Source organism: Dendrobates tinctorius, unplaced genomic scaffold, assembly GCF_039654945.1.
Source record: "Dendrobates tinctorius isolate UK_male_01 unplaced genomic scaffold, ASM3965494v1 ptg000632l, whole genome shotgun sequence".
In the NCBI taxonomy this organism is placed as follows: Eukaryota; Metazoa; Chordata; class Amphibia; order Anura; family Dendrobatidae; genus Dendrobates; species Dendrobates tinctorius.
Window position 1 is genome coordinate 25239 of NW_027362284.1, and position 20388 is coordinate 45626.

Below are 20388 nucleotides of genomic sequence, written 5' to 3' on the forward strand. Positions count from 1 at the left end.
TTCTTTTGCATGATTTCTTTTTCTATCTGCCAACTAGTGAATTTGCTTTCTCGAAAAATGTGAGAAAAATTGAAACATCGCACATGAATGCAGGAAGATAGAAATTGTTCATTCTAAAACATGAATTTCAGATTGAACAAAAATATTTTGTTTCAGATTCTGAGTGGATTGGCAAGAAAAGAAAGACTTATGTGGCGATGACAGCCTATTGCAGGTTTTACTTTGCTTTAGCATGATGGTGCATGAAAAAGAAAACATCAACGTAAGGGCCAGTGGCGCAATGGATAACGCGTCTGACTACGGATCAGAAGATTGTAGGTTCGACTCCTACCTGGCTTGAGAATGTTGCCGTGATCGTATAGTGGTTAGTACTCTGCGTTGTGGCCGCAGCAACCCCGGGTCACGGCATCTTATAGATTCTGCACAAAGCTTTAAATAAGCTGATTTTTGAAATTTTGCAATCAGTAAATAGGCAGCAAACTTCATCTTCTTCATCAATTCTTCTCTATGCATGCGATGGTTAATATTCAGTGATTCTACCTCCTCACAAAACTTAAGACAAACAGGAACTTCACAAATGACCATAACATTTATACAGAAATGTTTAGCCTCTCTTACAAGATATTCTTTTAAAGCAAAAACAATAGTAATTAGCAAGTGTGGCACTTCATCATCAAGTGTCATTTAACTCAATGCAAAAAGCAGTGGCCACAGTTCAGTATTTTCCACGCAGATTTGCTGCAGTTTTAAATACACAGCATGTCACTTCTTTGTGCAGATTCTGCAGCGGTTTGGCACCTGCTCCATGACAGGTGTCAAACCGCAGGGGAGAACCACAGGCTAATCCACAGATAAACCACATGTCTGTTGACAATGTTGACAAGTGGATTTAGACAAATCCATGCGGAAAATTCCACAGCAGAATTGGCAACATGAGCACACACCCTAAGCGTCTTTCTCTGCCTCTCTTGCCAACAGTAATTAGCAAGTTTGACACTTCATCATGCATTCGTGTACTCAGCAATGCTAGTTAGTCGACTGAGTAACAGGTGTCTCTCAGGCATCTTTCTCTCCCCCTCTCTCTCACCCTCTTCAAGGGTGGTGCACAAGTCTCTAACTCTATCTTTGAGGGTGGTGAACAAGTCTCACAATTTCCTTCTCACCCTCTGTGCAGGTGGTGCTCAACTCTCTCTCTCTCTCTCTCTCTCTCTCTCTCTCCTAACAGGTTGTGCTTCATCGTCTTACTCTGGCACTCTCTCTCACCCTCTTCGAGGGTGGTGTGCAAGTCTCTACCTCTATCTTCGAGGGTGGCGAACAAGCCTCGCTATTTCTTTCTCACCCTCTTTGCAGGTGGTGCTTAGCTCTCACACTCTCATCACCCACTCTAAGCGCAATCGATCAACTCTTTTCAGCGGTCGATCATCACTAATCTACAATAAAATTCATCATCTTTATTATTTTTCTTTCCTTTTGACAACTTTTGTCTGCCAAGTAGTGATTTTGCTGGTTACTCTCAAGATAGTAATATTAGGTAAAAGGAAACTTTACATATAACTTGTAAATTGTTTCTTTTGCATGATTTCTTTTTCTATCTGCCAACTAGTGAATTTGCTTTCTCGAAAAATGTGAGAAAAATTGAAACATCGCACATGAATGCAGGAAGATAGAAATTGTTCATTCTAAAACATGAATTTCAGATTGAACAAAAATATTTTGTTTCAGATTCTGAGTGGATTGGCAAGAAAAGAAAGACTTATGTGGCGATGACAGCCTATTGCAGGTTTTACTTTGCTTTAGCATGATGGTGCATGAAAAAGAAAACATCAACGTAAGGGCCAGTGGCGCAATGGATAACGCGTCTGACTACGGATCAGAAGATTGTAGGTTCGACTCCTACCTGGCTCGAGAATGTTGCCGTGATCGTATAGTGGTTAGTACTCTGCGTTGTGGCCGCAGCAACCCCGGGTTATAGATTCTGCACAAAGCTTTAAATAAGCTGATTTTTGAAATTTTGCAATCAGTAAATAGGCAGCAAACTTCATCTTCTTCATCAATTCTTCTCTATGCATGCGATGGTTAATATTCAGTGATTCTACCTCCTCACAAAACTTAAGACAAACAGGAACTTCACAAATGACCATAACATTTATACAGAAATGTTTAGCCTCTCTTACAAGATATTCTTTTAAAGCAAAAACAATAGTAATTAGCAAGTGTGGCACTTCATCATCAAGTGTCATTTAACTCAATGCAAAAAGCAGTGGCCACAGTTCAGTATTTTCCACGCAGATTTGCTGCAGTTTTAAATACACAGCATGTCACTTCTTTGTGCAGATTCTGCAGCGGTTTGGCACCTGCTCCATGACAGGTGTCAAACCGCAGGGGAGAACCACAGGCTAATCCACAGATAAACCACATGTCTGTTGACAATGTTGACAAGTGGATTTAGACAAATCCATGCGGAAAATTCCACAGCAGAATTGGCAACATGAGCACACACCCTAAGCGTCTTTCTCTGCCTCTCTTGCCAACAGTAATTAGCAAGTTTGACACTTCATCATGCATTCGTGTACTCAGCAATGCTAGTTAGTCGACTGAGTAACAGGTGTCTCTCAGGCATCTTTCTCTCCCCCTCTCTCTCACCCTCTTCAAGGGTGGTGCACAAGTCTCTAACTCTATCTTTGAGGGTGGTGAACAAGTCTCACAATTTCCTTCTCACCCTCTGTGCAGGTGGTGCTCAACTCTCTCTCTCTCTCTCTCTCTCTCTCTCTCTCTCCTAACAGGTTGTGCTTCATCGTCTTACTCTGGCACTCTCTCTCACCCTCTTCGAGGGTGGTGTGCAAGTCTCTACCTCTATCTTCGAGGGTGGCGAACAAGCCTCGCTATTTCTTTCTCACCCTCTTTGCAGGTGGTGCTTAGCTCTCACACTCTCATCACCCACTCTAAGCGCAATCGATCAACTCTTTTCAGCGGTCGATCATCACTAATCTACAATAAAATTCATCATCTTTATTATTTTTCTTTCCTTTTGACAACTTTTGTCTGCCAAGTAGTGATTTTGCTGGTTACTCTCAAGATAGTAATATTAGGTAAAAGGAAACTTTACATATAACTTGTAAATTGTTTCTTTTGCATGATTTCTTTTACTATCTGCCAACTAGTGAATTTGCTTTCTCGAAAAATGTGAGAAAAATTGAAACATCGCACATGAATGCAGGAAGATAGAAATTGTTCATTCTAAAACATGAATTTCAGATTGAACAAAAATATTTTGTTTCAGATTCTGAGTGGATTGGCAAGAAAAGAAAGACTTATGTGGCGATGACAGCCTATTGCAGGTTTTACTTTGCTTTAGCATGATGGTGCATGAAAAAGAAAACATCAACGTAAGGGCCAGTGGCGCAATGGCTAACGCGTCTGACTACGGATCAGAAGATTGTAGGTTCGACTCCTACCTGGCTCGAGAATGTTGCCGTGATCGTATAGTGGTTAGTACTCTGCGTTGTGGCCGCAGCAACCCCGGTTCGAATCCGGGTCACGGCATCTTATAGATTCTGCACAAAGCTTTAAATAAGCTGATTTTTGAAATTTTGCAATCAGTAAATAGGCAGCAAACTTCATCTTCTTCATCAATTCTTCTCTATGCATGCGATGGTTAATATTCAGTGATTCTACCTCCTCACAAAACTTAAGACAAACAGGAACTTCACAAATGACCATAACATTTATACAGAAATGTTTAGCCTCTCTTACAAGATATTCTTTTAAAGCAAAAACAATAGTAATTAGCAAGTGTGGCACTTCATCATCAAGTGTCATTTAACTCAATGCAAAAAGCAGTGGCCACAGTTCTGTATTTTCCACGAAGATTTGCTGCAGTTTTAAATACACAGCATGTCACTTCTTTGTGCAGATTCTGCAGCGGTTTGGCACCTGCTCCATGACAGGTGTCAAACCGCAGGGGAGAACCACAGGCTAATCCACAGATAAACCACATGTCTGTTGACAATGTTGACAAGTGGATTTAGACAAATCCATGCGGAAAATTCCACAGCAGAATTGGCAACATGAGCACACACCCTAAGCGTCTTTCTCTGCCTCTCTTGCCAACAGTAATTAGCAAGTTTGACACTTCATCATGCATTCGTGTACTCAGCAATGCTAGTTAGTCGACTGAGTAACAGGTGTCTCTCAGGCATCTTTCTCTCCCCCTCTCTCACCCTCTTCAAGGGTGGTGCACAAGTCTCTAACTCTATCTTTGAGGGTGGTGAACAAGTCTCACAATTTCCTTCTCACCCTCTGTGCAGGTGGTGCTCAACTCTCTCTCTCTCTCTCTCTCTCTCTCTCTCTCTCTCTCTCTCTCTCTCTCTCTCTCTCTCTCTCTCTCTCTCTCTCTCTCTCTCTCTCTCTCTCTCTCTCTCTCTCTCTCTCTCTCTCTCTCTCTCTCTCTCTCTCTCTCAACAGGTTGTGCTTCATCGTCTTACTCTGGCACTCTCTCTCACCCTCTTCGAGGGTGGTGTGCAAGTCTCTACCTCTATCTTCGAGGGTGGCGAACAAGCCTCGCTATTTCTTTCTCACCCTCTTTGCAGGTGGTGCTTAGCTCTCACACTCTCATCACCCACTCTAAGCGCAATCGATCAACTCTTTTCAGCGGTCGATCATCACTAATCTACAATAAAATTCATCATCTTTATTATTTTTCTTTCCTTTTGACAACTTTTGTCTGCCAAGTAGTGATTTTGCTGGTTACTCTCAAGATAGTAATATTAGGTAAAAGGAAACTTTACATATAACTTGTAAATTGTTTCTTTTGCATGATTTCTTTTTCTATCTGCCAACTAGTGAATTTGCTTTCTCGAAAAATGTGAGAAAAATTGAAACATCGCACATGAATGCAGGAAAATAGAAATTGTTCATTCTAAAACATGAATTTCAGATTGAACAAAAATATTTTGTTTCAGATTCTGAGTGGATTGGCAAGAAAAGAAAGACTTATGTGGCGATGACAGCCTATTGCAGGTTTTACTTTGCTTTAGCATGATGGTGCATGAAAAAGAAAACATCAACGTAAGGGCCAGTGGCGCAATGGATAACGCGTCTGACTACGGATCAGAAGATTGTAGGTTCGACTCCTACCTGGCTTGAGAATGTTGCCGTGATCGTATAGTGGTTAGTACTCTGCGTTGTGGCCGCAGCAACCCCGGGTCACGGCATCTTATAGATTCTGCACAAAGCTTTAAATAAGCTGATTTTTGAAATTTTGCAATCAGTAAATAGGCAGCAAACTTCATCTTCTTCATCAATTCTTCTCTATGCATGCGATGGTTAATATTCAGTGATTCTACCTCCTCACAAAACTTAAGACAAACAGGAACTTCACAAATGACCATAACATTTATACAGAAATGTTTAGCCTCTCTTACAAGATATTCTTTTAAAGCAAAAACAATAGTAATTAGCAAGTGTGGCACTTCATCATCAAGTGTCATTTAACTCAATGCAAAAAGCAGTGGCCACAGTTCAGTATTTTCCACGCAGATTTGCTGCAGTTTTAAATACACAGCATGTCACTTCTTTGTGCAGATTCTGCAGCGGTTTGGCACCTGCTCCATGACAGGTGTCAAACCGCAGGGGAGAACCACAGGCTAATCCACAGATAAACCACATGTCTGTTGACAATGTTGACAAGTGGATTTAGACAAATCCATGCGGAAAATTCCACAGCAGAATTGGCAACATGAGCACACACCCTAAGCGTCTTTCTCTGCCTCTCTTGCCAACAGTAATTAGCAAGTTTGACACTTCATCATGCATTCGTGTACTCAGCAATGCTAGTTAGTCGACTGAGTAACAGGTGTCTCTCAGGCATCTTTCTCTCCCCCTCTCTCTCACCCTCTTCAAGGGTGGTGCACAAGTCTCTAACTCTATCTTTGAGGGTGGTGAACAAGTCTCACAATTTCCTTCTCACCCTCTGTGCAGGTGGTGCTCAACTCTCTCTCTCTCTCTCTCTCTCTCTCCTAACAGGTTGTGCTTCATCGTCTTACTCTGGCACTCTCTCTCACCCTCTTCGAGGGTGGTGTGCAAGTCTCTACCTCTATCTTCGAGGGTGGCGAACAAGCCTCGCTATTTCTTTCTCACCCTCTTTGCAGGTGGTGCTTAGCTCTCACACTCTCATCACCCACTCTAAGCGCAATCGATCAACTCTTTTCAGCGGTCGATCATCACTAATCTACAATAAAATTCATCATCTTTATTATTTTTCTTTCCTTTTGACAACTTTTGTCTGCCAAGTAGTGATTTTGCTGGTTACTCTCAAGATAGTAATATTAGGTAAAAGGAAACTTTACATATAACTTGTAAATTGTTTCTTTTGCATGATTTCTTTTTCTATCTGCCAACTAGTGAATTTGCTTTCTCGAAAAATGTGAGAAAAATTGAAACATCGCACATGAATGCAGGAAGATAGAAATTGTTCATTCTAAAACATGAATTTCAGATTGAACAAAAATATTTTGTTTCAGATTCTGAGTGGATTGGCAAGAAAAGAAAGACTTATGTGGCGATGACAGCCTATTGCAGGTTTTACTTTGCTTTAGCATGATGGTGCATGAAAAAGAAAACATCAACGTAAGGGCCAGTGGCGCAATGGATAACGCGTCTGACTACGGATCAGAAGATTGTAGGTTCGACTCCTACCTGGCTCGAGAATGTTGCCGTGATCGTATAGTGGTTAGTACTCTGCGTTGTGGCCGCAGCAACCCCGGGTTATAGATTCTGCAAAAAGCTTTAAATAAGCTGATTTTTGAAATTTTGCAATCAGTAAATAGGCAGCAAACTTCATCTTCTTCATCAATTCTTCTCTATGCATGCGATGGTTAATATTCAGTGATTCTACCTCCTCACAAAACTTAAGACAAACAGGAACTTCACAAATGACCATAACATTTATACAGAAATGTTTAGCCTCTCTTACAAGATATTCTTTTAAAGCAAAAACAATAGTAATTAGCAAGTGTGGCACTTCATCATCAAGTGTCATTTAACTCAATGCAAAAAGCAGTGGCCACAGTTCAGTATTTTCCACGCAGATTTGCTGCAGTTTTAAATACACAGCATGTCACTTCTTTGTGCAGATTCTGCAGCGGTTTGGCACCTGCTCCATGACAGGTGTCAAACCGCAGGGGAGAACCACAGGCTAATCCACAGATAAACCACATGTCTGTTGACAATGTTGACAAGTGGATTTAGACAAATCCATGCGGAAAATTCCACAGCAGAATTGGCAACATGAGCACACACCCTAAGCGTCTTTCTCTGCCTCTCTTGCCAACAGTAATTAGCAAGTTTGACACTTCATCATGCATTCGTGTACTCAGCAATGCTAGTTAGTCGACTGAGTAACAGGTGTCTCTCAGGCATCTTTCTCTCCCCCTCTCTCTCACCCTCTTCAAGGGTGGTGCACAAGTCTCTAACTCTATCTTTGAGGGTGGTGAACAAGTCTCACAATTTCCTTCTCACCCTCTGTGCAGGTGGTGCTCAACTCTCTCTCTCTCTCTCTCTATCTCTCTCTCCTAACAGGTTGTGCTTCATCGTCTTACTCTGGCACTCTCTCTCACCCTCTTCGAGGGTGGTGTGCAAGTCTCTACCTCTATCTTCGAGGGTGGCGAACAAGCCTCGCTATTTCTTTCTCACCCTCTTTGCAGGTGGTGCTTAGCTCTCACACTCTCATCACCCACTCTAAGCGCAATCGATCAACTCTTTTCAGCGGTCGATCATCACTAATCTACAATAAAATTCATCATCTTTATTATTTTTCTTTCCTTTTGACAACTTTTGTCTGCCAAGTAGTGATTTTGCTGGTTACTCTCAAGATAGTAATATTAGGTAAAAGGAAACTTTACATATAACTTGTAAATTGTTTCTTTTGCATGATTTCTTTTTCTATCTGCCAACTAGTGAATTTGCTTTCTCGAAAAATGTGAGAAAAATTGAAACATCGCACATGAATGCAGGAAGATAGAAATTGTTCATTCTAAAACATGAATTTCAGATTGAACAAAAATATTTTGTTTCAGATTCTGAGTGGATTGGCAAGAAAAGAAAGACTTATGTGGCGATGACAGCCTATTGCAGGTTTTACTTTGCTTTAGCATGATGGTGCATGAAAAAGAAAACATCAACGTAAGGGCCAGTGGCGCAATGGATAACGCGTCTGACTACGGATCAGAAGATTGTAGGTTCGACTCCTACCTGGCTCGAGAATGTTGCCGTGATCGTATAGTGGTTAGTACTCTGCGTTGTGGCCGCAGCAACCCCGGGTCACGGCATCTTATAGATTCTGCACAAAGCTTTAAATAAGCTGATTTTTGAAATTTTGCAATCAGTAAATAGGCAGCAAACTTCATCTTCTTCATCAATTCTTCTCTATGCATGCGATGGTTAATATTCAGTGATTCTACCTCCTCACAAAACTTAAGACAAACAGGAACTTCACAAATGACCATAACATTTATACAGAAATGTTTAGCCTCTCTTACAAGATATTCTTTTAAAGCAAAAACAATAGTAATTAGCAAGTGTGGCACTTCATCATCAAGTGTCATTTAACTCAATGCAAAAAGCAGTGGCCACAGTTCAGTATTTTCCACGCAGATTTGCTGCAGTTTTAAATACACAGCATGTCACTTCTTTGTGCAGATTCTGCAGCGGTTTGGCACCTGCTCCATGACAGGTGTCAAACCGCAGGGGAGAACCACAGGCTAATCCACAGATAAACCACATGTCTGTTGACAATGTTGACAAGTGGATTTAGACAAATCCATGCGGAAAATTCCACAGCAGAATTGGCAACATGAGCACACACCCTAAGCGTCTTTCTCTGCCTCTCTTGCCAACAGTAATTAGCAAGTTTGACACTTCATCATGCATTCGTGTACTCAGCAATGCTAGTTAGTCGACTGAGTAACAGGTGTCTCTCAGGCATCTTTCTCTCCCCCTCTCTCTCACCCTCTTCAAGGGTGGTGCACAAGTCTCTAACTCTATCTTTGAGGGTGGTGAACAAGTCTCACAATTTCCTTCTCACCCTCTGTGCAGGTGGTGCTCAACTCTCTCTCTCTCTCTCTCCTAACAGGTTGTGCTTCATCGTCTTACTCTGGCACTCTCTCTCACCCTCTTCGAGGGTGGTGTGCAAGTCTCTACCTCTATCTTCGAGGGTGGCGAACAAGCCTCGCTATTTCTTTCTCACCCTCTTTGCAGGTGGTGCTTAGCTCTCACACTCTCATCACCCACTCTAAGCGCAATCGATCAACTCTTTTCAGCGGTCGATCATCACTAATCTACAATAAAATTCATCATCTTTATTATTTTTCTTTCCTTTTGACAACTTTTGTCTGCCAAGTAGTGATTTTGCTGGTTACTCTCAAGATAGTAATATTAGGTAAAAGGAAACTTTACATATAACTTGTAAATTGTTTCTTTTGCATGATTTCTTTTTCTATCTGCCAACTAGTGAATTTGCTTTCTCGAAAAATGTGAGAAAAATTGAAACATCGCACATGAATGCAGGAAGATAGAAATTGTTCATTCTAAAACATGAATTTCAGATTGAACAAAAATATTTTGTTTCAGATTCTGAGTGGATTGGCAAGAAAAGAAAGACTTATGTGGCGATGACAGCCTATTGCAGGTTTTACTTTGCTTTAGCATGATGGTGCATGAAAAAGAAAACATAAACGTAAGGGCCAGTGGCGCAATGGATAACGCGTCTGACTACGGATCAGAAGATTGTAGGTTCGACTCCTACCTGGCTCGAGAATGTTGCCGTGATCGTATAGTGGTTAGTACTCTGCGTTGTGGCCGCAGCAACCCCGGTTCGAATCCGGGTCACGGCATCTTATAGATTCTGCACAAAGCTTTAAATAAGCTGATTTTTGAAATTTTGCAATCAGTAAATAGGCAGCAAACTTCATCTTCTTCATCAATTCTTCTCTATGCATGCGATGGTTAATATTCAGTGATTCTACCTCCTCACAAAACTTAAGACAAACAGGAACTTCACAAATGACCATAACATTTATACAGAAATGTTTAGCCTCTCTTACAAGATATTCTTTTAAAGCAAAAACAATAGTAATTAGCAAGTGTGGCACTTCATCATCAAGTGTCATTTAACTCAATGCAAAAAGCAGTGGCCACAGTTCTGTATTTTCCACGCAGATTTGCTGCAGTTTTAAATACACAGCATGTCACTTCTTTGTGCAGATTCTGCAGCGGTTTGGCACCTGCTCCATGACAGGTGTCAAACCGCAGGGGAGAACCACAGGTTAATCCACAGATAAACCACATGTCTGTTGACAATGTTGACAAGTGGATTTAGACAAATCCATGCGGAAAATTCCACAGCAGAATTGGCAACATGAGCACACACCCTAAGCGTCTTTCTCTGCCTCTCTTGCCAACAGTAATTAGCAAGTTTGACACTTCATCATGCATTCGTGTACTCAGCAATGCTAGTTAGTCGACTGAGTAACAGGTGTCTCTCAGGCATCTCTCTCTCCCCCTCTCTCTCACCCTCTTCAAGGGTGGTGCACAAGTCTCTAACTCTATCTTTGAGGGTGGTGAACAAGTCTCACAATTTCCTTCTCACACTCTGTGCAGGTGGTGCTCAACTCTCTCTCTCTCTCTCTCTCTCTCTCTCTCTCTCTCTCTCTCTCTCTCTCTCTCTCTCTCTCTCTCTCTCTCTCTCTCTCTCTCTCTCTCTCTCTCTCTCTCTCTCTCTCTACAGGTTGTGCTTCATCGTCTTACTCTGGCACTCTCTCTCACCCTCTTCGAGGGTGGTGTGCAAGTCTCTACCTCTATCTTCGAGGGTGGCGAACAAGCCTCGCTATTTCTTTCTCACCCTCTTTGCAGGTGGTGCTTAGCTCTCACACTCTCATCACCCACTCTAAGCGCAATCGATCAACTCTTTTCAGCGGTCGATCATCACTAATCTACAATAAAATTCATCATCTTTATTATTTTTCTTTCCTTTTGACAACTTTTGTCTGCCAAGTAGTGATTTTGCTGGTTACTCTCAAGATAGTAATATTAGGTAAAAGGAAACTTTACATATAACTTGTAAATTGTTTCTTTTGCATGATTTCTTTTTCTATCTGCCAACTAGTGAATTTGCTTTCTCGAAAAATGTGAGAAAAATTGAAACATCGCACATGAATGCAGGAAGATAGAAATTGTTCATTCTAAAACATGAATTTCAGATTGAACAAAAATATTTTGTTTCAGATTCTGAGTGGATTGGCAAGAAAAGAAAGACTTATGTGGCGATGACAGCCTATTGCAGGTTTTACTTTGCTTTAGCATGATGGTGCATGAAAAAGAAAACATCAACGTAAGGGCCAGTGGCGCAATGGATAACGCGTCTGACTACGGATCAGAAGATTGTAGGTTCGACTCCTACCTGGCTTGAGAATGTTGCCGTGATCGTATAGTGGTTAGTACTCTGCGTTGTGGCCGCAGCAACCCCGGGTCACGGCATCTTATAGATTCTGCACAAAGCTTTAAATAAGCTGATTTTTGAAATTTTGCAATCAGTAAATAGGCAGCAAACTTCATCTTCTTCATCAATTCTTCTCTATGCATGCGATGGTTAATATTCAGTGATTCTACCTCCTCACAAAACTTAAGACAAACAGGAACTTCACAAATGACCATAACATTTATACAGAAATGTTTAGCCTCTCTTACAAGATATTCTTTTAAAGCAAAAACAATAGTAATTAGCAAGTGTGGCACTTCATCATCAAGTGTCATTTAACTCAATGCAAAAAGCAGTGGCCACAGTTCAGTATTTTCCACGCAGATTTGCTGCAGTTTTAAATACACAGCATGTCACTTCTTTGTGCAGATTCTGCAGCGGTTTGGCACCTGCTCCATGACAGGTGTCAAACCGCAGGGGAGAACCACAGGCTAATCCACAGATAAACCACATGTCTGTTGACAATGTTGACAAGTGGATTTAGACAAATCCATGCGGAAAATTCCACAGCAGAATTGGCAACATGAGCACACACCCTAAGCGTCTTTCTCTGCCTCTCTTGCCAACAGTAATTAGCAAGTTTGACACTTCATCATGCATTCGTGTACTCAGCAATGCTAGTTAGTCGACTGAGTAACAGGTGTCTCTCAGGCATCTTTCTCTCCCCCTCTCTCTCACCCTCTTCAAGGGTGGTGCACAAGTCTCTAACTCTATCTTTGAGGGTGGTGAACAAGTCTCACAATTTCCTTCTCACCCTCTGTGCAGGTGGTGCTCAACTCTCTCTCTCTCTCTCTCTCTCTCTCTCCTAACAGGTTGTGCTTCATCGTCTTACTCTGGCACTCTCTCTCACCCTCTTCGAGGGTGGTGTGCAAGTCTCTACCTCTATCTTCGAGGGTGGCGAACAAGCCTCGCTATTTCTTTCTCACCCTCTTTGCAGGTGGTGCTTAGCTCTCACACTCTCATCACCCACTCTAAGCGCAATCGATCAACTCTTTTCAGCGGTCGATCATCACTAATCTACAATAAAATTCATCATCTTTATTATTTTTCTTTCCTTTTGACAACTTTTGTCTGCCAAGTAGTGATTTTGCTGGTTACTCTCAAGATAGTAATATTAGGTAAAAGGAAACTTTACATATAACTTGTAAATTGTTTCTTTTGCATGATTTCTTTTTCTATCTGCCAACTAGTGAATTTGCTTTCTCGAAAAATGTGAGAAAAATTGAAACATCGCACATGAATGCAGGAAGATAGAAATTGTTCATTCTAAAACATGAATTTCAGATTGAACAAAAATATTTTGTTTCAGATTCTGAGTGGATTGGCAAGAAAAGAAAGACTTATGTGGCGATGACAGCCTATTGCAGGTTTTACTTTGCTTTAGCATGATGGTGCATGAAAAAGAAAACATCAACGTAAGGGCCAGTGGCGCAATGGATAACGCGTCTGACTACGGATCAGAAGATTGTAGGTTCGACTCCTACCTGGCTCGAGAATGTTGCCGTGATCGTATAGTGGTTAGTACTCTGCGTTGTGGCCGCAGCAACCCCGGGTTATAGATTCTGCACAAAGCTTTAAATAAGCTGATTTTTGAAATTTTGCAATCAGTAAATAGGCAGCAAACTTCATCTTCTTCATCAATTCTTCTCTATGCATGCGATGGTTAATATTCAGTGATTCTACCTCCTCACAAAACTTAAGACAAACAGGAACTTCACAAATGACCATAACATTTATACAGAAATGTTTAGCCTCTCTTACAAGATATTCTTTTAAAGCAAAAACAATAGTAATTAGCAAGTGTGGCACTTCATCATCAAGTGTCATTTAACTCAATGCAAAAAGCAGTGGCCACAGTTCAGTATTTTCCACGCAGATTTGCTGCAGTTTTAAATACACAGCATGTCACTTCTTTGTGCAGATTCTGCAGCGGTTTGGCACCTGCTCCATGACAGGTGTCAAACCGCAGGGGAGAACCACAGGCTAATCCACAGATAAACCACATGTCTGTTGACAATGTTGACAAGTGGATTTAGACAAATCCATGCGGAAAATTCCACAGCAGAATTGGCAACATGAGCACACACCCTAAGCGTCTTTCTCTGCCTCTCTTGCCAACAGTAATTAGCAAGTTTGACACTTCATCATGCATTCGTGTACTCAGCAATGCTAGTTAGTCGACTGAGTAACAGGTGTCTCTCAGGCATCTTTCTCTCCCCCTCTCTCTCACCCTCTTCAAGGGTGGTGCACAAGTCTCTAACTCTATCTTTGAGGGTGGTGAACAAGTCTCACAATTTCCTTCTCACCCTCTGTGCAGGTGGTGCTCAACTCTCTCTCTCTCTCTCTCTCTCTCTCTCCTAACAGGTTGTGCTTCATCGTCTTACTCTGGCACTCTCTCTCACCCTCTTCGAGGGTGGTGTGCAAGTCTCTACCTCTATCTTCGAGGGTGGCGAACAAGCCTCGCTATTTCTTTCTCACCCTCTTTGCAGGTGGTGCTTAGCTCTCACACTCTCATCACCCACTCTAAGCGCAATCGATCAACTCTTTTCAGCGGTCGATCATCACTAATCTACAATAAAATTCATCATCTTTATTATTTTTCTTTCCTTTTGACAACTTTTGTCTGCCAAGTAGTGATTTTGCTGGTTACTCTCAAGATAGTAATATTAGGTAAAAGGAAACTTTACATATAACTTGTAAATTGTTTCTTTTGCATGATTTCTTTTACTATCTGCCAACTAGTGAATTTGCTTTCTCGAAAAATGTGAGAAAAATTGAAACATCGCACATGAATGCAGGAAGATAGAAATTGTTCATTCTAAAACATGAATTTCAGATTGAACAAAAATATTTTGTTTCAGATTCTGAGTGGATTGGCAAGAAAAGAAAGACTTATGTGGCGATGACAGCCTATTGCAGGTTTTACTTTGCTTTAGCATGATGGTGCATGAAAAAGAAAACATCAACGTAAGGGCCAGTGGCGCAATGGCTAACGCGTCTGACTACGGATCAGAAGATTGTAGGTTCGACTCCTACCTGGCTCGAGAATGTTGCCGTGATCGTATAGTGGTTAGTACTCTGCGTTGTGGCCGCAGCAACCCCGGTTCGAATCCGGGTCACGGCATCTTATAGATTCTGCACAAAGCTTTAAATAAGCTGATTTTTGAAATTTTGCAATCAGTAAATAGGCAGCAAACTTCATCTTCTTCATCAATTCTTCTCTATGCATGCGATGGTTAATGTTCAGTGATTCTACCTCCTCACAAAACTTAAGACAAACAGGAACTTCACAAATGACCATAACATTTATACAGAAATGTTTAGCCTCTCTTACAAGATATTCTTTTAAAGCAAAAACAATAGTAATTAGCAAGTGTGGCACTTCATCATCAAGTGTCATTTAACTCAATGCAAAAAGCAGTGGCCACAGTTCTGTATTTTCCACGAAGATTTGCTGCAGTTTTAAATACACAGCATGTCACTTCTTTGTGCAGATTCTGCAGCGGTTTGGCACCTGCTCCATGACAGGTGTCAAACCGCAGGGGAGAACCACAGGCTAATCCACAGATAAACCACATGTCTGTTGACAATGTTGACAAGTGGATTTAGACAAATCCATGCGGAAAATTCCACAGCAGAATTGGCAATATGAGCACACACCCTAAGCGTCTTTCTCTGCCTCTCTTGCCAACAGTAATTAGCAAGTTTGACACTTCATCATGCATTCGTGTACTCAGCAATGCTAGTTAGTCGACTGAGTAACAGGTGTCTCTCAGGCATCTTTCTCTCCCCCTCTCTCACCCTCTTCAAGGGTGGTGCACAAGTCTCTAACTCTATCTTTGAGGGTGGTGAACAAGTCTCACAATTTCCTTCTCACCCTCTGTGCAGGTGGTGCTCAACTCTCTCTCTCTCTCTCTCTCTCTCTCTCTCTCTCTCTCTCTCTCTCTCTCTCTCTCTCTCTCTCTCTCTCTCTCTCTCTCTCTCTCTCTCTCTCTCTCTCTCTCTCTCTCTCTCTCTCTCTCTCTCCTAACAGGTTGTGCTTCATCGTCTTACTCTGGCACTCTCTCTCACCCTCTTCGAGGGTGGTGTGCAAGTCTCTACCTCTATCTTCGAGGGTGGCGAACAAGCCTCGCTATTTCTTTCTCACCCTCTTTGCAGGTGGTGCTTAGCTCTCACACTCTCATCACCCACTCTAAGCGCAATCGATCAACTCTTTTCAGCGGTCGATCATCACTAATCTACAATAAAATTCATCATCTTTATTATTTTTCTTTCCTTTTGACAACTTTTGTCTGCCAAGTAATGATTTTGCTGGTTACTCTCAAGATAGTAATATTAGGTAAAAGGAAACTTTACATATAACTTGTAAATTGTTTCTTTTGCATGATTTCTTTTTCTATCTGCCAACTAGTGAATTTGCTTTCTCGAAAAATGTGAGAAAAATTGAAACATCGCACATGAATGCAGGAAGATAGAAATTGTTCATTCTAAAACATGAATTTCAGATTGAACAAAAATATTTTGTTTCAGATTCTGAGTGGATTGGCAAGAAAAGAAAGACTTATGTGGCGATGACAGCCTATTGCAGGTTTTACTTTGCTTTAGCATGATGGTGCATGAAAAAGAAAACATCAACGTAAGGGCCAGTGGCGCAATGGATAACGCGTCTGACTACGGATCAGAAGATTGTAGGTTCGACTCCTACCTGGCTTGAGAATGTTGCCGTGATCGTATAGTGGTTAGTACTCTGCGTTGTGGCCGCAGCAACCCCGGGTCACGGCATCTTATAGATTCTGCACAAAGCTTTAAATAAGCTGATTTTTGAAATTTTGCAATCAGTAAATAGGCAGCAAACTTCATCTTCTTCATCAATTCTTCTCTATGCATGCGATGGTTAATATTCAGTGATTCTACCTCCTCACAAAACTTAAGACAAACAGGAACTTCACAAATGACCATAACATTTATACAGAAATGTTTAGCCTCTCTTACAAGATATTCTTTTAAAGCAAAAACAATAGTAATTAGCAAGTGTGGCACTTCATCATCAAGTGTCATTTAACTCAATGCAAAAAGCAGTGGCCACAGTTCAGTATTTTCCACGCAGATTTGCTGCAGTTTTAAATACACAGCATGTCACTTCTTTGTGCAGATTCTGCAGCGGTTTGGCACCTGCTCCATGACAGGTGTCAAACCGCAGGGGAGAACCACAGGCTAATCCACAGATAAACCACATGTCTGTTGACAATGTTGACAAGTGGATTTAGACAAATCCATGCGGAAAATTCCACAGCAGAATTGGCAACATGAGCACACACCCTAAGCGTCTTTCTCTGCCTCTCTTGCCAACAGTAATTAGCAAGTTTGACACTTCATCATGCATTCGTGTACTCAGCAATGCTAGTTAGTCGACTGAGTAACAGGTGTCTCTCAGGCATCTTTCTCTCCCCCTCTCTCTCACCCTCTTCAAGGGTGGTGCACAAGTCTCTAACTCTATCTTTGAGGGTGGTGAACAAGTCTCACAATTTCCTTCTCACCCTCTGTGCAGGTGGTGCTCAACTCTCTCTCTCTCTCTCTCTCTCTCTCTCTCCTAACAGGTTGTGCTTCATCGTCTTACTCTGGCACTCTCTCTCACCCTCTTCGAGGGTGGTGTGCAAGTCTCTACCTCTATCTTCGAGGGTGGCGAACAAGCCTCGCTATTTCTTTCTCACCCTCTTTGCAGGTGGTGCTTAGCTCTCACACTCTCATCACCCACTCTAAGCGCAATCGATCAACTCTTTTCAGCGGTCGATCATCACTAATCTACAATAAAATTCATCATCTTTATTATTTTTCTTTCCTTTTGACAACTTTTGTCTGCCAAGTAGTGATTTTGCTGGTTACTCTCAAGATAGTAATATTAGGTAAAAGGAAACTTTACATATAACTTGTAAATTGTTTCTTTTGCATGATTTCTTTTTCTATCTGCCAACTAGTGAATTTGCTTTCTCGAAAAATGTGAGAAAAATTGAAACATCGCACATGAATGCAGGAAGATAGAAATTGTTCATTCTAAAACATGAATTTCAGATTGAACAAAAATATTTTGTTTCAGATTCTGAGTGGATTGGCAAGAAAAGAAAGACTTATGTGGCGATGACAGCCTATTGCAGGTTTTACTTTGCTTTAGCATGATGGTGCATGAAAAAGAAAACATCAACGTAAGGGCCAGTGGCGCAATGGATAACGCGTCTGACTACGGATCAGAAGATTGTAGGTTCGACTCCTACCTGGCTCGAGAATGTTGCCGTGATCGTATAGTGGTTAGTACTCTGCGTTGTGGCCGCAGCAACCCTGGGTTATAGATTCTGCACAAAGCTTTAAATAAGCTGATTTTTGAAATTTTGCAATCAGTAAATAGGCAGCAAACTTCATCTTCTTCATCAATTCTTCTCTATGCATGCGATGGTTAATATTCAGTGATTCTACCTCCTCACAAAACTTAAGACAAACAGGAACTTCACAAATGACCATAACATTTATACAGAAATGTTTAGCCTCTCTTACAAGATATTCTTTTAAAGCAAAAACAATAGTAATTAGCAAGTGTGGCACTTCATCATCAAGTGTCATTTAACTCAATGCAAAAAGCAGTGGCCACAGTTCAGTATTTTCCACGCAGATTTGCTGCAGTTTTAAATACACAGCATGTCACTTCTTTGTGCAGATTCTGCAGCGGTTTGGCACCTGCTCCATGACAGGTGTCAAACCGCAGGGGAGAACCACAGGCTAATCCACAGATAAACCACATGTCTGTTGACAATGTTGACAAGTGGATTTAGACAAATCCATGCGGAAAATTCCACAGCAGAATTGGCAACATGAGCACACACCCTAAGCGTCTTTCTCTGCCTCTCTTGCCAACAGTAATTAGCAAGTTTGACACTTCATCATGCATTCGTGTACTCAGCAATGCTAGTTAGTCGACTGAGTAACAGGTGTCTCTCAGGCATCTTTCTCTCCCCCTCTCTCTCACCCTCTTCAAGGGTGGTGCACAAGTCTCTAACTCTATCTTTGAGGGTGGTGAACAAGTCTCACAATTTCCTTCTCACCCTCTGTGCAGGTGGTGCTCAACTCTCTCTCTCTCTCTCTCTATCTCTCTCTCCTAACAGGTTGTGCTTCATCGTCTTACTCTGGCACTCTCTCTCACCCTCTTCGAGGGTGGTGTGCAAGTCTCTACCTCTATCTTCGAGGGTGGCGAACAAGCCTCGCTATTTCTTTCTCACCCTCTTTGCAGGTGGTGCTTAGCTCTCACACTCTCATCACCCACTCTAAGCGCAATCGATCAACTCTTTTCAGCGGTCGATCATCACTAATCTACAATAAAATTCATCATCTTTATTATTTTTCTTTCCTTTTGACAACTTTTGTCTGCCAAGTAGTGATTTTGCTGGTTACTCTCAAGATAGTAATATTAGGTAAAAGGAAACTTTACATATAACTTGTAAATTGTTTCTTTTGCATGATTTCTTTTTCTATCTGCCAACTAGTGAATTTGCTTTCTCGAAAAATGTGAGAAAAATTGAAACATCGCACATGAATGCAGGAAGATAGAAATTGTTCATTCTAAAACATGAATTTCAGATTGAACAAAAATATTTTGTTTCAGATTCTGAGTGGATTGGCAAGAAAAGAAAGACTTATGTGGCGATGACAGCCTATTGCAGGTTTTACTTTGCTTTAGCATGATGGTGCATGAAAAAGAAAACATCAACGTAAGGGCCAGTGGCGCAATGGATAACGCGTCTGACTACGGATCAGAAGATTGTAGGTTCGACTCCTACCTGGCTCGAGAATGTTGCCGTGATCGTATAGTGGTTAGTACTCTGCGTTGTGGCCGCAGCAACCCCGGGTCACGGCATCTTATAGATTCTGCACAAAGCTTTAAATAAGCTGATTTTTGAAATTTTGCAATCAGTAAATAGGCAGCAAACTTCATCTTCTTCATCAATTCTTCTCTATGCATGCGATGGTTAATATTCAGTGATTCTACCTCCTCACAAAACTTAAGACAAACAGGAACTTCACAAATGACCATAACATTTATACAGAAATGTTTAGCCTCTCTTACAAGATATTCTTTTAAAGCAAAAACAATAGTAATTAGCAAGTGTGGCACTTCATCATCAAGTGTCATTTAACTCAATGCAAAAAGCAGTGGCCACAGTTCAGTATTTTCCACGCAGATTTGCTGCAGTTTTAAATACACAGCATGTCACTTCTTTGTGCAGATTCTGCAGCGGTTTGGCACCTGCTCCATGACAGGTGTCAAACCGCAGGGGAGAACCACAGGCTAATCCACAGATAAACCACATGTCTGTTGACAATGTTGACAAGTGGATTTAGACAAATCCATGCGGAAAATTCCACAGCAGAATTGGCAACATGAGCACACACCCTAAGCGTCTTTCTCTGCCTCTCTTGCCAACAGTAATTAGCAAGTTTGACACTTCATCATGCATTCGTGTACTCAGCAATGCTAGTTAGTCGACTGAGTAACAGGTGTCTCTCAGGCATCTTTCTCTCCCCCTCTCTCTCACCCTCTTCAAGGGTGGTGCACAAGTCTCTAACTCTATCTTTGAGGGTGGTGAACAAGTCTCACAATTTCCTTCTCACCCTCTGTGCAGGTGGTGCTCAACTCTCTCTCTCTCTCTCCTAACAGGTTGTGCTTCATCGTCTTACTCTGGCACTCTCTCTCACCCTCTTCGAGGGTGGTGTGCAAGTCTCTACCTCTATCTTCGAGGGTGGCGAACAAGCCTCGCTATTTCTTTCTCACCCTCTTTGCAGGTGGTGCTTAGCTCTCACACTCTCATCAC

The 20388-nt window shown here is 41.5% G+C and overlaps 16 non-coding genes across 16 annotated transcripts; all 16 read left to right on the forward strand.

The window, feature by feature from the left end:
* The first annotated feature begins 266 nt into the window (after positions 1-266).
* TRNAR-ACG (transfer RNA arginine (anticodon ACG)) lies at positions 267-339 on the forward strand. The gene has a single exon. It is a non-coding gene; the product is annotated as a tRNA-Arg (tRNA).
* A 1493-nt stretch (positions 340-1832) lies between these two features.
* On the forward strand, positions 1833-1905 carry TRNAR-ACG (transfer RNA arginine (anticodon ACG)). Its single transcript has one exon. It is a non-coding gene; the product is annotated as a tRNA-Arg (tRNA).
* Positions 1906-3390: 1485 nt separating this feature from the next.
* On the forward strand, positions 3391-3463 carry TRNAR-ACG (transfer RNA arginine (anticodon ACG)). Its single transcript has one exon. It is a non-coding gene; the product is annotated as a tRNA-Arg (tRNA).
* An 8-nt stretch (positions 3464-3471) lies between these two features.
* Positions 3472-3543, forward strand: TRNAH-GUG (transfer RNA histidin (anticodon GUG)). Its single transcript has one exon. It is a non-coding gene; the product is annotated as a tRNA-His (tRNA).
* A 1528-nt stretch (positions 3544-5071) lies between these two features.
* On the forward strand, positions 5072-5144 carry TRNAR-ACG (transfer RNA arginine (anticodon ACG)). Its single transcript has one exon. It is a non-coding gene; the product is annotated as a tRNA-Arg (tRNA).
* A 1487-nt stretch (positions 5145-6631) lies between these two features.
* On the forward strand, positions 6632-6704 carry TRNAR-ACG (transfer RNA arginine (anticodon ACG)). The gene has a single exon. It is a non-coding gene; the product is annotated as a tRNA-Arg (tRNA).
* Positions 6705-8185: 1481 nt separating this feature from the next.
* TRNAR-ACG (transfer RNA arginine (anticodon ACG)) lies at positions 8186-8258 on the forward strand. The gene has a single exon. It is a non-coding gene; the product is annotated as a tRNA-Arg (tRNA).
* Positions 8259-9737: 1479 nt separating this feature from the next.
* On the forward strand, positions 9738-9810 carry TRNAR-ACG (transfer RNA arginine (anticodon ACG)). Its single transcript has one exon. It is a non-coding gene; the product is annotated as a tRNA-Arg (tRNA).
* An 8-nt stretch (positions 9811-9818) lies between these two features.
* Positions 9819-9890, forward strand: TRNAH-GUG (transfer RNA histidin (anticodon GUG)). The gene has a single exon. It is a non-coding gene; the product is annotated as a tRNA-His (tRNA).
* Positions 9891-11390: 1500 nt separating this feature from the next.
* Positions 11391-11463, forward strand: TRNAR-ACG (transfer RNA arginine (anticodon ACG)). The gene has a single exon. It is a non-coding gene; the product is annotated as a tRNA-Arg (tRNA).
* A 1489-nt stretch (positions 11464-12952) lies between these two features.
* TRNAR-ACG (transfer RNA arginine (anticodon ACG)) lies at positions 12953-13025 on the forward strand. The gene has a single exon. It is a non-coding gene; the product is annotated as a tRNA-Arg (tRNA).
* A 1479-nt stretch (positions 13026-14504) lies between these two features.
* On the forward strand, positions 14505-14577 carry TRNAR-ACG (transfer RNA arginine (anticodon ACG)). The gene has a single exon. It is a non-coding gene; the product is annotated as a tRNA-Arg (tRNA).
* An 8-nt stretch (positions 14578-14585) lies between these two features.
* TRNAH-GUG (transfer RNA histidin (anticodon GUG)) lies at positions 14586-14657 on the forward strand. The gene has a single exon. It is a non-coding gene; the product is annotated as a tRNA-His (tRNA).
* A 1516-nt stretch (positions 14658-16173) lies between these two features.
* TRNAR-ACG (transfer RNA arginine (anticodon ACG)) lies at positions 16174-16246 on the forward strand. Its single transcript has one exon. It is a non-coding gene; the product is annotated as a tRNA-Arg (tRNA).
* Positions 16247-17737: 1491 nt separating this feature from the next.
* TRNAR-ACG (transfer RNA arginine (anticodon ACG)) lies at positions 17738-17810 on the forward strand. Its single transcript has one exon. It is a non-coding gene; the product is annotated as a tRNA-Arg (tRNA).
* Positions 17811-19291: 1481 nt separating this feature from the next.
* On the forward strand, positions 19292-19364 carry TRNAR-ACG (transfer RNA arginine (anticodon ACG)). The gene has a single exon. It is a non-coding gene; the product is annotated as a tRNA-Arg (tRNA).
* The last annotated feature ends 1024 nt before the right edge of the window (positions 19365-20388 follow it).